The following is an 18,758-nucleotide window of genomic DNA, read 5'->3' as shown; positions in this document are numbered from 1 at the left end:
GCAGCCGTGCATAGCGGACGCGTGTTGCGTTACACGCCACCTTCGTCTTTATAGAGCCCTTTTTCTCTCCCTCGACGCACTTTCTCACTGCAACCGCCTCTCCTGTCCCATCATCTTCTTCACAACCGAAGAAAAAACCCCGAAGAAAACCGCCGGCGATGGAGAAGAATGAGATGCCCATTGTCGGCGCATCAGCCGCCGGCGCATCGGCCGCTGCCCCCGTCCAGGCCCTTGTCGCTGCTTCCAACGTAGCAGCCGGCGCATCAGCCGCCGGCGCATCGGCCGCCGCCACCGTCCAGGCCCCCGTCGCTTGGGACCCGTACGAACCAGCGCCGTACGTCGCGCCGGAGAACCCCTATGACACCAGCATCGTCGACGACGAGCCGGAGGTAACCCTTTGCTCCCTTGTTCTTATCCCATTTCAATCCTTTTGTGTTAGATCTAGCGTTATTAGGGTTCGTCTGTTCCTAGTTCAATCCATTTGTGTTAGATCTAGCGTTATTAGGGTGCGTCTGTTCCCTAGTTCAATCCATTTGTGATTTGCTTTTGTTTAAGATTTGTGCCGATGATGATGAATATTTGGGCACAAATTGATTCAGGGTTTGGTCAGTAAACAATTGGTGTGTACAAATTTGTTGTGCATGATCTTTGGTTTACTAACTCAAATCCTGCATATAAGTGTGTCTAATGTAACTGAGGCTACCTCTTTTTTTCGAGCCCATATTATCATGCATGATCTTTGATCACTCTCTGTTCCATCATCGTTGCAATTGACTCCGTGTTTTTTGCACGATCTTTGGTGCTACGTGACAAGTGCAGAGCAGCGACGTCGACGAGCGACGATGAGTCCTTCCACACCAAGACTCGTCACGTCCTCGAGAGGCTGCAGTCCGGCCATTACGATGGCCCCTTTGCTCGAGGCATTTACAAGTGCCCCTTCGCAACAGGAAGCTCCGCGCCACCGACTTCAACTGCCTGGTGAACCATGCTGAATCCATTGGCAGATGCGGCGCTAGAGTTGGAACGACGGTGAACGTGCATGCGTTCATGGCCAAACACAAAACACTTGGGATTCACCTGCGCAACCTCCAGGCGAGTCACATGCGCAACTTGGAGGCGTTGAACATGCCTACTACACTCTCTGTATGTAACTGCTCTATCTGTAGAGCAGCTTAAATTCATGTAAAATGTAGCTTATGTTGTAGGGTTCTATCGGTACTACTGTTGGATCTGTCGTGAACATATCTATGCTATGTTGGCTGATGTATGCAGCTTATCCTATATTTTTTCTGGATTTGTGCCCTAGATTTCCTACCTGATTGGGTAAAAACGAAGGCATAAAGAAATGAATGTCGTTAAAAAACAGAAGGAGAAGCTGCTCTAGATTTGCTACCAATTTGGGCTATCAAATATGAATGAGATCGAGCGAGAGAGAGGAAAAAGGTACATTAAAAACAGCTAATCTGGGCGAAAGAGACAGAAACAACTCGTGCCCACGTCCCGGACCCACACGCTACGGCCCCACACGCTACGGCCACACACGCTACGGCCACACAAACATGGTCTCGTCCTGTCCCACGCGGTTCCTTCCGACCAGCCCCACACGACGCGGCCCCACAAACGACACGACCCCACTCGTCAGCACGGAACGGTCAACTTAACGGAATCCTGCCGTCCGAGCTGCTTCTGCTCCTTCTGCGGGTTTCAGACAAGGTCTTGGGGAAAACTGAGGAAAAACTAAGGAGCTGGGGAAAACTGAGCACAACTAAGGACCCGAGGGCACAGAAATAGAAATCCCTATAAAGTAGCCCAAATTAGATTTCAAATTTCCCTATAAATCTCAAAGCCCGCATTGTGGCAACTGATACGTCTCCAACGTATCTATAATTTCTGATGTTCCATGCTTATATTATACCAATTGCTACATGTTTTATATACACTTTATATCATTTTTATGCATTTTTCGGGACTAACTGATACGTCTCCGACGTATCGATAATTTCTTATGTTCCATGCCACATTATTGATGTTATCTACATGTTTTATGCACACTTTATGTCATATTCGTGCATTTTCTGGAACTAACCTATTAACAAGATGCCGAAGTGCCGCTTGTCTGTTTTCTGCTGTTTTTGGTTTCAGAAATCCTAGTAAGGAAATATTCTCGGAATTGGACGAAATCAACGCCCAGGGGCCTATTTTTCCACGAAGCTTCCGGAAGTCCGAAGACGAAACGAAGAGGGGCCACGAGGCAGCCGGAGCATAGGGCGGCGCGGCCCCTGCCCCGGCCGCGCGGCCCTATGGTCCGGGCCCCTCGCGCCGCCTCTTGACCTACCCTTCCGCCTACTTAAAGCCTCCGTGACGAACCCCCAGCACCGAGAGCCACGATACGGAAAACCTTCCGGAGACGCCGCCAACGCCGATCCCATCTCGGGGGATCCAGGAGATCGCCTCCGGCACCCTCGCCGGAGAGGGGAATCATCTCCCGGAGGACTCTACGCCGCCATGGTCGCCTCCGGTGTGATGTGTGAGTAGTCTACCCCTGGACTATGGGTCCATAGCAGTAGCTAGATGGTTGTCTTCTCCCCATTGTGCTATCATTGTCGGATCTTGTGAGCTGCCTAACATGATCAAGATCATCTATCCGTAATTCTATATGTTGCGTTTGTTGGGATCCGATGAATAGAGAATACTTGTTATGTTGATTATCAAAGTTATATCTATGTGTTGTTTATGATCTTGCATGCTCTCCGTTACTAGTAGATGCTCTGGCCAAGTAGATGCTTGTAACTCCAAGAGGGAGTATTTATGCTCGATAGTGGGTTCATGTCTCCGTGAATCTGGAGGGGTGACAAGAACCTCTAAGGTTATGGATGTGCTGTTGCCACTAGGGATAAAACATTGGTGCTATGTTCAAGGATGTAGTCACTAGTTACATTACGCGCAATACTTAATGCAATTGTCTCGTTGTTAGCAACTTAATACCGGAGGGGTTCGGATGATAACCTGAAGGTGGACTTTTTAGGCATAGATGCATGCTGGATGGCGGTCTATGTACTTTGTCGTAATGCCCAATTAAATCTCACTATAATCATCATGATATGTATGTGCATGGTCATGCCCTCTTTATTTGTCAATTGCCCAACTGTAATTTGTTCACCCAACATGCTGTTTGTCTTATGGGAGAGACACCTCTAGTGAACTGTGGACCCCGGTCCAATTCTCTTTACTCGAAATACAATCTATCGCAATACTGTTCTACTGTTTTCTGCAAACAATCATCTTCCACACAATACGGTTAATCCTTTGTTACAGCAGGCCGGTGAGATTGACAACCTCACTGTTTCGTTGGGGCAAAGTACTTTGGTTGTGTTGTGCAGGTTCCACGTTGGCGCCGGAATCCCTAGTGTTGCGCCGCACTACATCCCGCCGCCATCAACCTTCAACGTGCTTCTTGACTCCTACTGGTTCGATAAACCTTGGTTTCTTACTGAGGGAAACTTGCTGCTGTACGCATCACACCTTCCACTTGGGGTTCCCAACGAGCGTGTGCTTTACGCGTCATCAAGCTAAATTTCTGGCGCCGTTGCCGGGGAGATCAAGACACGCTGCAAGGGGAGTCTCCACTTCTCAATCTCTTTACTTTGTTTTTGTTTTTGTCTTGCTTAGTTTTATTTACTACTGCACTAAATCAAAATACAAAAAAATTAGTTGCTAGTTTTACTTTACTTGCTATCTTGTTTGCTAAATCAAAAACACAAAAAAATTAGTTACTTGCATTTACTTTATCTAGTTTGCTTTATTTACTACTACTAAAATGAGTAATCCTGAAGTTGAAGTTCGTACGTTTAAGCAACGAGGGGGAGAATGTTTGAGAGATGCTTGGTATAGAATTAGTGATGCCCATAATAGATGCACTAAGAAACACTCCACCATTATTTTACTCAGGAATTTTTATGTTGGTATCTCTAGCTGGAATAGATATGTTCTTGATAGTCTCGCAAAAGGTGACTTCCTAAGTACTCCTGCATTAGAAGCTAGTTGCATTATTGAGAGTTTATTTGGAATACCCCCTGTTGATAAAGTTAAAACTGAAATCTCTCTTGAAGATGTTATGAAAAAATTGGAAACCATAGAGAAAAATTCTCCAAGTATTGAAGCTAAATTGGAAATGTTACTTGATAAAACTGATGAACTTGATAAATCCTTAGGAGGAATTGATGAAAGAATTAGTGTCCTAGGAACTTGTGATATCCATGATGATCAAATCAATAGGATTGATGAACTTGAAAAGGCTATAGGAACCTTGGGTTCAACATTTTCTTCTCTTAAATATAAGGAGAAAGCTTATGTGGGTAAGGAGCAAAAGTTTATGTATGTCTCTAAAGTGTCTAAACCAAAGAAATATTATTATAGGCCTAAAATTGACAAAGCCCTTAGTACCACTACTGATGGGGGAGCTCATAATAACGACGCACCACCCTTTGATAATACTTGATATACACTTTCTGCGCCTAGCTGAAAGGCGTTAAAGAAAAGCGCTTATGGGAGACAACCCATGTTTTTACCTACAGTACTTTGTTTTTATTTTGTGTCTTGGAAGTTGTTTACTACTGTAGCAACCTCTCCTTATATTAGTTTTGTGTTTTGTTGTGCCAAGTTAAGCCGTTGATAGAAAAGTAAGTACTAGATTTGGATTACTGCGCAGTTCCAGATTTCTTTGCTGTCACGAATCTGGGTCTACCTCCCTGTAGGTAACTCAGAAAATTAAGCCAATTTACGTGCATGATCCTCAGATATGTACGCAACTTTCATTCAATTTGAGCATTTTCATTTGAGCAAGTCTGGTGCCATTTTAAAATTCGTCAATACGAACTGTTCTGTTTTGACAGATTCTGCTTTTTATTTCGCATTGCCTCTTTTGCTATGTTGGATGGATTTCTTTGATCCACTAATGTCCAGTAGCATTATGCAATGTCCAGAAGTGTTAAGAATGATTGTGTCACCTCTGAATATGTTAATTTTTATTGTGCACTAACCCTCTAATGAGTTGTTTCGAGTTTGGTGTGGAGGAAGTTTTCAAGGATCAAGAGAGGAGTATGATGCAACATGATCAAGGAGAGTGAAAGCTCTAAGCTTGGGGATGCCCCGGTGGTTCACCCCTGCATATTCTAAGAAGACTCAAGCGTCTAAGCTTGGGGATGCCCAAGGCATCCCCTTCTTCATCGACAACATTATCGGGTTCCTCCCCTGAAACTATATTTTTATTCCATCACATCTTATGTGCTTTTTCTTGGAGCGTCGGTTTGTTTTTGTTTTTTGTTTTGTTTGAATAAAATGGATCCTAGCATTCACTTTATGGGAGAGAGACACGCTCCGCTGTAGCATATGGACAAGTATGTCCTTGGTTTCTACTCATAGTATTCATGGCGAAGTTTCTCCTTCGTTAAATTGTTATATGGTTGGAATTGGAAAATGATACATGTAGTAATTGCTATTAATGTCTTGGGTAATGTGATACTTGGCAATTGTTGTGCTCATGATTAAGCTCTTGCATCATATGCTTTGCACCCATTAATGAAGAAATACATAGAGCATGCTAAAATTTGGTTTGCATATTTGGTTTCTCTAAGGTCTAGATAATTTCTAGTATTGAGTTTGAACAACAAGGAAGACGGTGTAGAGTCTTATAATGTTTTCAATATGTCTTTTATGTGAGTTTTGCTGCACCGGTTCATCCTTGTGTTTGTTTCAAATAAGCCTTGCTAGCCTAAACCTTGTATCGAGAGGGATTACTTCTCATGCATCCAAAATACTTGAGCCAACCACTATGCCATTTGTGTCCACCATACCTACCTACTACATGGTATTTTCCGCCATTCCAAAGTAAATTGCTTGAGTGCTACCTTTAAAATTCCATCATTCACCTTTGCAATATATAGCTCATGGGACAAATAGCTTAAAAACTATTGTGGTATTGAATATGTAATTATGCACTTTATCTCTTATTAAGTTGCTTGTTGAGCGATAACCATGTTCACTGGGGACGCCATCAACTATTCATTGTTGAATTTCATGTGAGTTGCTATGCATGTCCGTCTTGTCTGAAGTAAGAGAGATCTACCACCTTATGGTTAAGCATGCATAATGTTAGAGAAGAACATTGGGCCGCTAACTAAAGCCATGATCCATGGTGGAAGTTTCAGTTTTGGACATATATCCTCAATCTCAAATGAGAAAATTATTAATTGTTGTTACATGCTTATGCATAAAAGAGGAGTCCATTATCTGTTGTCTATGTTGTCCCGGTATGGATGTCTAAGTTGAAGAATAATCAATAGCGAGAAATCCAATGCGAGCTTTCTCCTTAGACCTTTGTACGAGCGGCATAGAGGTACCCCTTTGTGACACTTGGTCAAAACATGTGCATTGTGATGATCCGGTAGTCCAAGCTAATTAGGACAAGGTGCGGGCACTATTAGTACACTATGCATGAGGCTTGCAACTTGTAAGATATAATTTACATGATACATATGCTTTATTACTACCGTTGACAAAATTGTTTCATGTTTTCAAAATCAAAGCTCTAGCACAAATATAGCAATCGATGCTTTTCCTCTATGGAGGACCATTCTTTTACTTTCAATGTTGAGTCAGTTCACCTATTTCTCTCCACCTCAAGAAGCAAACACTTGTGTGAACTGTGCATTGATTCCTACATACTTGCTTATTGTACTTATTATATTACTCTATGTTGACAATATCCATGAGATATACATGTTACAAGTTGAAAGCAACCGCTGAAACTTAATCTTCCTTTGTGTTGCTTCAATGCTTTTACTATGAATTATTGCTTTATGAGTTAACTCTTATGCAAGACTTAATTGATGCTTGTCTTGAAGTGCTATTCATGAAAAGTCTTTGCTATATGATTCACTTGTTTACTCATGTCATATACATTGTTTTGATCGCTGCATTCACTACATATGCTTTACAAATAGTATGATCAAGATTATGATGGCATGTCACTCCGAAATTATCCGTGTTATCGTTTTACCCGCTCGGGACGAGCAGAACTAAGCTTGGGGATGCTGATACGTCTCCGACGTATCGATAATTTCTTATGTTCCATGCCACATTATTGATGTTATCTACATGTTTTATGCACACTTTATGTCATATTCGTGCATTTTCTGGAACTAACCTATTAACAAGATGCCGAAGTGCCAGTTGGTGTTTTCTGCTGTTTTTGGTTTCAGAAATCCTAGTAAGGAAATATTCTCGGAATTGGATGAAATCAACGCCCAGGGGCCTATTTTTCCACGAAGCTTCCAGAAGTCCGAAGACGAAACGAAGAGGGGCCACGAGGCAGCCAGAGCATAGGGCGGTGCGGCCCCTGCCCTGGCCGCGCGGCCCTATGGTCTGGGCCCCTCGCGCCGCCTCTTGACCTACCCTTCCGCCTACTTAAAGCCTCCGTGACGAACCCCCCAGTACCGAGAGCCACGATACGGAAAACCTTCCAGAGACGCCGCCAATGCCGATCCCATCTCGGGGGATCCAGGAGATCGCCTCCGGCACCCTGCCGGAGAGGGGAATCATCTCCCGGAGGACTCTACGCCGCCATGGTCGCCTCCGGTGTGATGTGTGAGTAGTCTACCCCTGGACTATGGGTCCATAGCAGTAGCTAGATGGTTGTCTTCTCCCCATTGTGCTATCATTGTCGGATCTTGTGAGCTGCCTAACATGATCAAGATCATCTATCCGTAATTCTATATGTTGCGTTTGTTGGGATCCGATGAATAGAGAATACTTGTTATGTTGATTATCAAAGTTATATCTATGTGTTGTTTATGATCTTGCATGCTCTCCGTTACTAGTAGATGCTCTAGCCAAGTAGATGCTTGTAACTCCAAGAGGGAGTATTTATGCTCGATAGTGGGTCCATGTCTCCGTGAATCTGGAGGGGTGACAAGAACCTCTAAGGTTATGGATGTGCTGTTGCCACTAGGGATAAAACATTGGTGCTATGTTCAAGGATGTAGTCACTAGTTACATTACGCGCAATACTTAATGCAATTGTCTGTTGTTAGCAACTTAATACTGGAGGGGTTCGGATGATAACCTCGAAGGTGGACTTTTTAGGCATAGATGCATGCTCGGATGGCGGTCTATGTACTTTGTCGTAATGCCCAATTAAATCTCACTATAATCATCATGATATGTATGTGCATGGTCATGCCCTCTTTATTTGTCAATTGCCCAACCGTAATTTGTTCACCCAACATGCTATTTGTCTTATGGGAGAGACACCTCTAGTGAACTGTGGACCCCGGTCCAATTCTCTTTACTCGAAATACAATCTACTGCAATACTGTTCTACTCGTTTTCTCGCAAACAATCATCTTCCACACAATACGGTTAATCCTTTGTTACTGCAAGCCGGTGAGATTGACAACCTCATCTGTTTCGTTGGGGCAAAGTACTTTGGTTGTGTTGTGCGGGTTCCACGTTGGCGCCGGAATCCCTAGTGTTGCGCCGCACTACATCCCGCCGCCATCAACCTTCAACGTGCTTCTTGACTCCTACTGGTTCGATAAACCTTGGTTTCTTACTGAGGGAAACTTGCTGCTGTATGCATCACACCTTCCACTTGGGGTTCCCAACGAGCGTGTGCTTTATGCGTCATCACTAACCTATAAAGAAGATGCCGAAGTGCCAGTTCCCGTTTTCTGCTGTTTTTGGTTCCAAAAAATTACTTCTGCGAATATTCTCAGAATTGCGCGAAACAAAAGGCCACGTCCCTATTTTTCCAGAAGCTTCACGGAGTCCGAATGAGAGACGAAGGGGCGCCACGAGCTGGCCACCTCATAGGGTGGCGCGGCCCCACCTTCTGCCGCGCCGCCAGGTGGGGTGTGCCCCTCGGGATTCCACCGATGCTGCCCCTTCACCTATATATTGCCCCAGATGCGAAAACCCTAACGAATCCAGTCATCTTCCACCAAGGGTTCCGCAGCGCCGCCGCCATCTACGGCAAGTTTCGGGGGACATAATCTCTATTCCGGCACGCCGTCGGGACGGGGAATTACCCCCGGAGTCATCTCCATCGACACCACCGCCATCTTCATCGCCGCTGCTGACTCCCATGATGAGGAGAGAGTAGTTCTCCCCCGAGGCTGAGGGCTCTACCGGTAGCTATGTGGTTCATCTCTCTCTCCCATGGTGTGATCTTTATGTGATCATGAGCTTTGTAATCTAGTTGAATATGTAGATGTTACTCTTGTCTATTATGCACTCTAGAGGTTACTTTAATATGAACTCCGGAGTCACTCTCCACGGTGTGATGGTGACGAGTGTGTGCATCGTGTGTGATTCCTTTATGACGTTGTGGAGCTTGTTTACTCCGGCTTGAGGTGTGCTTTTGCAGCCCTACACAATGAATGGTGTTTGTTATCCAACAAGAGAGTGTTTGAGAGTAGCATTTATTTATTCAATTATGTGATCATTGTTGAGAGTGTCCACTAGTGAAAGTATGATCCCTAGGCCTTGTTTCTAAGCATTGAAACACCATTTCCAACAAGTTCTGCTACATGTTCGCTTGCTGCCATTTTTATTTCAGATTGCAATTACTACTTATAATCATCCATATTACTTGTATTTCACTATCTCTTCGCCGAACTAGTGCACCTATACATCTGACAAGTGTATTAGGTGTGTTGGGGACACAAGAGACTTCTTGTATCTTAATTGCAGGATTGCTTGAGAGGGATATCTCTGACCTCTACCTCCCTGAGTTCGATAAACCTTGGGTAATTCACTTAAGGGAAACTTGCTGCTGTTCTACGAACCTCTGCTCTTGGAGGCCCAACACTGTCTACAGGAATAGAAGCGTGCATAGACATCAAGCTATTTTCTGGCGCCGTTGCCGGGGAGGTAAGGTAAAAGGTACTCACATCCTCTGCCTACTAAGCTATTTTCTGGCGCCGGGTATGTGAGTGCTCGAAGCTATTTCCTTTAGATTCTGCAATTATATCTTTTTGTTTCTTGTTTTTATTTCACTAGTTAGGCTTAATGGAAAACAACAAAAAAATTAGAGATCTTTATGAAATTTATATTGAATTAGGACATGATGTGTTTGAAGAGAGAATTAAAAAATCCATGGAACATTGTTTGCAAAATAGTTGTAGCAATGTTTTTAGCATAAATTCTTTGAACACTATTATTTTTAATGCTATGGAAAAGTCTAAGCTTGGGGAAGCTGGTTGTGATATTTTTAGTCCCCCAAGTTTTGAGGAGAAAATTTTCTTTGATGATACTTTGCCTCCCATTTATGATGATTATAATGATAGTGGTATTTTGGTGCCACCTACTATGGAGGATAAAGTTTATTATGATTATACCATGCCTGCAATTTATGATGATTACAATGATGGTTGTGATAGTTTTACTCCCACTATTACTAATAAAATTGATTATGCTTATGTGGAGAGTAATGATACTTTTATGCATGTGGATCATGATAAGAATGCTTTATGTGATAGCTATATTGTTGAGTTTATTCATGATACCACTGATAATTATTTTGAGAGAGGAAAGTATGGGTATAGAAATCTTCATGTTACTAAATTTTTTCTCTTTATGATGAATGTTTTGAGCTTTCTCTTGATTTTCTTTTATTTGCCGGGTACTTTAAGACCTACTGGTCCTTATGAGAGAGGGAGACACGATTTCATATATCACAATAATATTAAGTCTCCTCTCCTTTTGTTGAAAATTTTGAAGTTGCACTTGCTTTGTCTTTCTATGATAGTAGCTTCATGCTTCAATAATTTGTTTTCTTACAAGATTCATTTGCATAGAAAGTGGGTTAGACTTAAATGTGTTTGGTATTTGCTTTTTGATGCTCTCTTATATTCAACTCTCATCTTTATGTGAGCATCATAAAAATCACTATGCCTAGCTAAAAGGCGTTAAAGAAAAGCGCTTATGGGAGACAACCCATCGTTTTCATTTTCTGTTATTTTTGCTTTTCTTTTTGTTTTGAGTCAAGGTGCTTGTTACTTCTATAGAAATACCTTTGTATCTTTATTTTCTTGCATTGTTGTGCCAAGTAAAGTCTTTGATAGAAAGTTGATACTAGATTTGGATTTCTGCGCAGAAACAGATTTTTAGCTATCACGGTTTTGAGTTTTTCTCTCTGTAGAAAAATCTACAAATCCTGAAAAAATTCATGAGTAATCCTCAGATATGTACGCAACTTTCATTCAGCTGGAGCTTTTCCATCTGAGCATGTTAAGTGCCTCGAAAAAATCGTCTTTACGGACTGTTCTGTTTTGACAGATTCTGCCTTTTATTTCGCATTGCCTCTTTTACTGTGTTTGAGTGGATTTCTTTGCTCCATTAAATTTCAGTAGCCTTGGGTAATGTCCGGAAGTGTTGGGAATGATTTTGTCCTTGCTGAACATGTGAATTTTTGATTATGCACTAACCCTCTAATGAGATTGCTTTGAGTTTGGTGTGAAGGAAGTTTTCAAGGATCAAGAGAGGAGGATGATATAATATGATCAAGAAGAGTGAAAAGTCTAAGCTTGGGGATGCGGTTCATCCCTGCATATTTCAAGAAGACTCAAGCGTCTAAGCTTGGGGATGCCCAAGGCATCCCCTTCTTCATCGACAATTTATCAGGTCATCTCTAGTGAAACTATATTTTAATTCCGTCACATATTATGCACTTTACTTGGAGCGTCTGTGTGCTTTTATTTTCGTTTTGTTATTTTCATTCTCTGAATAAATCGGATCCTAGCATGCTTGTGTGGGAGAGAGACACGCTCTGCTTTTTCATTTGAACACTTGTGTTCTTCGTTTTACTTTAATATTCATGGCGAAAGCTGAAAGCCTCAGCACTTATTGTTTATGTTTATGGCGAAAGATGAAAGCCTCAGCATTGATTGTTATTTGGTTGGAAATAGAAAATGCTTCATGTGGTAGTTGGTATATTGTCTTGGATAATTTGATACTTGCTAATTGTTTTGAGCTCTCAAGTAGATCATGTTTAAGCTCTTGCATCATGTAGTTTAAACCTATTAGTGGAGAACTACCGTAGAGCTTGTTGAAATTTGGTTTGCATGATTGTCCTCTCTAAGGTCTAGATATTTTTCTGGTAAAAGTGTTTGAGTAACAAGGAAGACAGTGTAGAGTCTTATAATGCTTGCAATATGTTTTTATGTAAGTCTTGCTGTACTGGTTTATACTTGTGTTTGCTTCAAACAACCTTGCTAGACAAAGCCTTGTACTGAGAGGGAATGCTTCTCGTGCATCCAAAACCTTGAGCCAAAACCTATGCCATTTGTGTCCACCATAACTACCTACTATGTGGTATTTTTCTGCCATTCCAAGTAAATACTTCATGTGCTACCTTTAAACAATTCAAAACTTTATTACTCCTTATTTGTGTCAATGTTTTATAGCTCATGAGGAAGTATGTGGTGTTTTATCTTTCAATCTTGTTGGGCAGACTTTCACCAATGGACTAGTGGCATATACATCCGCTTATCCAATAATTTTGCAAAAGGAGCTAGCAACGGGTGCCCAGCCCCAATTAATTAACTTTCATTAATAATTCTCTTCACATGTTTTGCCCTGATTTATCAGTAAGCAACTTAATTTTGCAATAGACACTCCTCCATGGTATGTGAAATGTTGGAAGGCACCCGAGGATTCGTTTAGCCATGGCTTGTGAAAGCAAAAGGTTGGGAGGAGTGTCATCTATAAATAGAACTAAAATACATGTGTAAACAAAAGAGAAGAGGGATGATCTACCTTGTTGGTAGAGATAACGTTCTTCATGGGAGCCTCTCTTTGAAAGTCTGTTTGAGAAGGGGGTTAGAGTGCCCACTACCATTCGTTGACAACAACAAACACCTCTCAAAACTTTATTTTTATGCTCTCTTTGTGATTTCAAAACTTGAAAAGCTCTAGCACATGATTTAATCCCTGCTTCCCTCTGCGAAGGGCCTTTCTTTTACTCTATGTTGAGTCAGTTTACCTACTTCTTTCTATCTTAGAAGCAAACACTTGTGTCAACTGTGTGCATTGATTCTTACATGCTTGCTTATTGCACTCATCATATTACTTTGTGTTGACAATTATCCATGAGATAACATGTTAAAAGTTGAAAGCAATTACTGAAACTTAAATCTTCCTTTGTGTTGCTTCAAAACCTTTTATTAAGAATCTATTGCTTTATGAGTTAACTCTTATGCAAGACTTTTTGATGCTTGTCTTGAAAGTACTACTCATGAAAAGTTTTTGCTATAATTCAGTTGTTTAGTCATTATCCTTTTGTTAGCAAACTATAGACCATTGCTTTGAGTCACTTCATTCATCTCATATGCTTCACAATAGTATTGAACAAGATTATGTTGGTAGCATGTCACTTCAGAAATTATTCTTTTTATCGTTTACCTACTCGAGGGCAAGTAGGAACTAAGCTTGGGGATGCTTGATACGTCTCCAACGTATCTATAATTTCTGATGTTCCATGCTTATATTATACCAAGTGCCAGTTCCTGTTTTCTGCTGTTTTTGGTTCCAGAAAATTACTTCTGCGAATATTCTCGGAATTGCGCGAAACAAAAGGCCACGTCCCTATTTTTCCAGAAGCTTCACGGAGTCCGAAGGAGAGACGAAGGGGGGCCACGAGCTGGCCACCTCATAGGGTGGCGCGACCCCACCTTCTGCCGCGCCGCCACGTGGGGTGGGCCCCTCGGGACTCCACCGACGCTGCCCCTTCGCCTATATATTGCCCCAGATGCGAAAACCCTAAAGAATCCAGTCATACTCCACCAAGGGTTCCGCAGCGCCGCCGCCATCGACGACAAGTTTCGGGGGACAGAATCTCTGTTCCGGCACGCCGCCGGGACGGGGAATTGCCCCCGGAGTCATCTCCATCGACACCACCGCCATCTTCATCGCCGCTGCTGACTCCCATGATGAGGAGGGAGTAGTTCTCCCCCGAGGCTGAGGGCTCTACCGGTAGCTATGTGGTTCATCTCTCTCTCTCCCATGGTGTGATCTTTATGTGATCATGAGCTTTGTAATCTAGTTGAATATGTAGATGTTACTCTTGTCTATTATGCACTCTAGAGGTTACTTTAATATGAACTCCGGAGTCACTCTCCATGGTGTGATGGTGACAGTGTGTGCATCGTGTGTGATTCCTTTATGACATTGTGGAGCTTGTTTACTCCGGCTTGAGGTGTGCTTTTGCAGCCCTACACAATGAATGGTGTTTGTTATCCAACAACAGAGTGTTTGAGAGTAGCATTTATTTATTCAATTATGTGATCATTGTTGAGAGTGTCCACTAGTGAAAGTATGATCCCTAGGCCTTGTTTCTAAGCATTGAAACACCGTTTCCAACAAGTTCCGCTACATGTTCGCTTGCTGCCATTTTTATTTCAGATTGCAATTACTACTTATAATCATCCATATTACTTGTATTTCACTATCTCTTCGCCGAACTAGTGCACCTATACATCCGACAAGTGTATTAGGTGTATTGGGGACACAAGAGACTTCTTGTATCTTAATTGCGGGGTTGCTTGAGAGGGATATCTTTGACCTCTACCTCCCTGAGTTCGATAAACCTTGGGTGATTCACTTAAGGGAAACTTGCTGCTGTTCTACGAACCTCTGCTCTTGGAGGCCCAACACTGTCTACAGGAATAGAAGCGTGCGTAGACATCAGCAACCTATGTGAGTTTAAGCCCAAGTTGGTGGCAGATCACTAGGGAGTGTTGTAACGGCCCCGGGTAGTACCCCCTATTAGATTTGTTGTGTTTTTCTTTTGTGCATCATCATGACATCATGCATCATATAATCCATGGTTTTTACAAAATAAAAATTATTTTGAAACCCTAATTATTTTGTTTTTCCCTCTCATATGGTTTAATAAACCCCCTATCCTCTTTCATTTAACAAACCCTAACATCAAAGCAAGTACAAATATTATTTTAATTATTTTGTTTCTCTTATCCCCATCTATGTTTGAATTCCGTTGAATTTAAACCTCAGTTGAAAAGCAGTTTTCAAATCAGCAAAGAAAAGGAAAAGGATTTTAAAAATAAAACCCTAAAACCTCTGGGCCAGTTCTTCCCTCTCTCCCATAGTAGCCCGGCCCGAGCCAGGCCATGTTGTTCTCCCTTTCCAGCCCATCTCCACCCAGCAGTGAGCCCACCTCTTTTCTTCCTCTGGCCTGAGGCCACCTCTTTCCAACCCGTAACGCTTCGCCCCTCCGTTTTTCCCTTGTCATCTTCCCTGGACACGAGAGAGGCGTGAGCTCTCCCGTCACTGCACACCGTGGCCACCACCGCATCTCACCTGCTCCCTCTCCCCTTTAATCCCCAACCCGAGACCCTGGAAACCCTAGCTGCCTTTCTCCCTCTTCCTCGTGCCGCCATCCCCCCTCTTTCTTTTCTCGGTAAGCTTCCGGGTGAGCACCCTCACACACCACCATGGCATCGATGACCCAGAGCCTCCCTTGACGTTCTGAGACCACGTCCTAAACCGCATCGTTCCCCTCTTTCTCCTTGTGCCCGGAATCGAACGGAGGATCCTCGTACGCGGCGCCCTCTTCTCTGACATCCTCCACGGCCGCCGACGAATTCCTCCGATTTCGACGAAACCATGCTTCCCTTGTGTCCGCCAGCTACAATTTGAGCTTCAGGGCACTAATACGTCCAAAACGTATCTACTTTCCCGAACACTTTTGCTATTGTTTTGCCTCTAATTTGTGTATTTTGGATACAACTAACACGGACTAATGCTGTTTTCAGCAGAACAATTCTGGTGTCTCGTTTTTGTGCAGAAATCCAACTTTCAGGAAAATCCTCGGAATTTATGCGAAAGGTCTTATTTTTCCAAAAGATTGACGGAGCCAGAAGGGCAAGCCAGGTGGAGGCCCGAGGGCCCCACACACTAGGCCGGCGCGGCCCAGGAGGGGGGCGCGCGGCCCTAGCGTGTGGCCCCCTCGGCTGGCCTCCGACGCCCTCCTTTGGACTACTTAACGCCTTCGACCTAAAAACGCACGGGGAGAAGTCGAAGTCGCCAGAAACCATCCAGTACGCCGCCACCATCGCGAAACTCCGTCTCGGGACCAGAAACTCCGTTCTGGCACCTCGCCGGGACGGGGAATTGGAGGAGATCATCGCCATCATCGTCACCGACGCCTCTCCATCGACCATCCATGTTTCCCCCATCCATGTGTGAGTAATTCCCCCGCTGTAGGCTGAAGGGGATGGTAGGGATTGGATGAGATTGGTCATGTAATAGTCATAAGATTGTTAGGGCATGGTGCCTAGTATCCGTAGATGTTACTTTTATGATATTGTTGCAACTTGTTATGCTTAATGCTTGTCACTAGGGCCCGAGTGCCATGATCTCAGATCTGAACATGTTATTGATTCATGAAGATATTCGTTGTTTACGATCTTACCTGCAAGTTGTATACACATGTTGCTGTCCGGAACCCGAGGCCCCAAAGTGACGAAATTGGGACAACCGGAGGGGAAGGCGGTGATGTGAGGATCACATGTGTTCACGGAGTGTTAATGCTTTGCTCCGGTACTCTATTAAAAGGAGTACCTTAATATCCGATGAGATTCCCTAGAGGCCCGGCTGCCACCGGCTGGTAGGACAAAAGATGTTGTGCAAGTTTCTCATTGCGAGCACGTACGACTAAATATGGAACACATGCCTATTGATTGATTAGTACTTGGATACCGTTTTATTATTATCTGCAAATGCCCTGCTTTGATTGTTACATGAGTTTCTCTCATCCATGCAACGCCCGTTCATCCATCCCTGTGCCTACAGTATTTTAATCATGATGTTTACTATAATCACTACTGCTGTCTTTGTTACTCTGCTGCTGTTATTTCACTACTGTTACTACTATAAAACTGTTACTACTGATAAACTCTTGTGAGCAAGTCTGTTTCCAGGTGCAGCTGAATTGACAACTCCGCTGTTAAGGCTTTCAAGTATTCTTTGTCTCCCCTTGTGTCGAATCAATAAATTGGGGTTTACTTCCTTCGAAGACTGTTGCGATCCCCTATACTTGTGGGTCATCAAGACTATTTTCTGGCGCCGTTGCCGGGGAGCATAGCTTTATTTGGAAGTTCACTTGGATTGATATTGTTCGCTGCAAATTCTCCATCATGGGTAAACCTCGCGATACTAAGGTCACCATATTACCATCCACTACAAGAAAAGGTACAAATCTGAGTACCTCTGCTGCTCTTGATTCACCATCTGTGATAGATAAACTTGTTTCACCACCACAAGCTTCACATGCTGGTACTTCTGCTGAATCTGAAAATTCCTCTTATAATTTTGATGATGCTTCTGCTGTGCTTGATAATGATGGTTCGTTAGGATCTTTTCTAGATGCTACAATTGCTAGGTCTAGACAAATTGAAAATACTGAAACTCCTAATGAAAATGCTTGTTACACCTGTTAATTCACCTGAGTCTGTTGAATACTCTAGTGATGATCTTGATGAAGATTATGTGGAACTTGATGATGATTTTATTGAAAAATGCAATGCTACTACTGATGCAAGTAAAATTAAAAAGTTGCTTGCAGAACATACTGTTAGATATAAACTGTCTCCTGGATCCTAAATTTGCCACATCTCCTATAAACATTAAGGATAAAGATTATGATTTTTCTCTTGATCTATCTCATATAGCTATTGTTGAGAAAACACCCTTTTGTGGTACTGAAAAAGAAAGTGTTGTAGAACACGTGATTGAGCTATCTACTCCGAGTAGCTTGTTTTCTGATGATGTTAAGAAGCGTACTTACTTTGTTGCTAAAATCTTTCCATTCTCATTAAAGGATGACGCTAAAACTTGGTATAACAGTTTGCCACCTGATTCTATTAATAGTCCAAAAGAATTGCTTGATATTTTCTTCCGGAAATACTTTCCTGCTAGTGCTCAACATATTGCTTTGCAGAGAATTTATAATTTTGACCAGGAAGATGGAGAGAAATTGCTCGAGGCTTGGGCTAGATTTTGCTCTCTTATTAGAGCTCGGCTCGAACATGATTTGGAAAAGCATGATTTACTTGATATATTTTATAGTGGACTAACCATTGAGTCTAGGGCATACCTGGATAGTTGTGCTGGTTGTGTTTTCAGGAAAAGAACTCCAGACGAAGCTGAAGAATTATTGGCTAAAATAGGCCGGAATCATGATGATTGGTCTACAACTGAACCAACCCCGACACCGATACTGAAGAAGAGGGGTATGATTAAATTAAATGATGAAGATATGAGGGAAGCTAAGAAGTCTCTTAAGGAGAAGGGTATTAAACCTGAAGATGTGAAGAATTTACCTCCTATAGAAGATTTATGTAAGATAACTCCCCCTTCATCCATGGTTGAGGTACACTCTCTTGAACGCTTTACTAGGGAAGATATTCCATATTCAAAACCTCCTGCTCAATGCTTAGATGAGTTTGATAATTATATTGTTAAGCAAGAAAATTTTAATATGAGAGTAGAGAATCATTTAATGGAAAACTCTCGAGCTATTAGTGAATTGCATGGTATTGTTGAGAGAACCTCCAATGATGTTAAGATGCTTGTTAAACACTTTCATATGGTTCAAACTCAAATTGATCAACTCACTAAAGTGCAAAATGACTTGTTAAAAAATAATTCTAAAGAAAAACACGCTTATGAAGTAACAA

This window comes from Lolium rigidum, chromosome 3, assembly GCF_022539505.1.
Source record: "Lolium rigidum isolate FL_2022 chromosome 3, APGP_CSIRO_Lrig_0.1, whole genome shotgun sequence".
NCBI classification, from domain to species: Eukaryota; Viridiplantae; Streptophyta; class Magnoliopsida; order Poales; family Poaceae; genus Lolium; species Lolium rigidum.
This window is presented reverse-complemented; position numbering follows the sequence as displayed.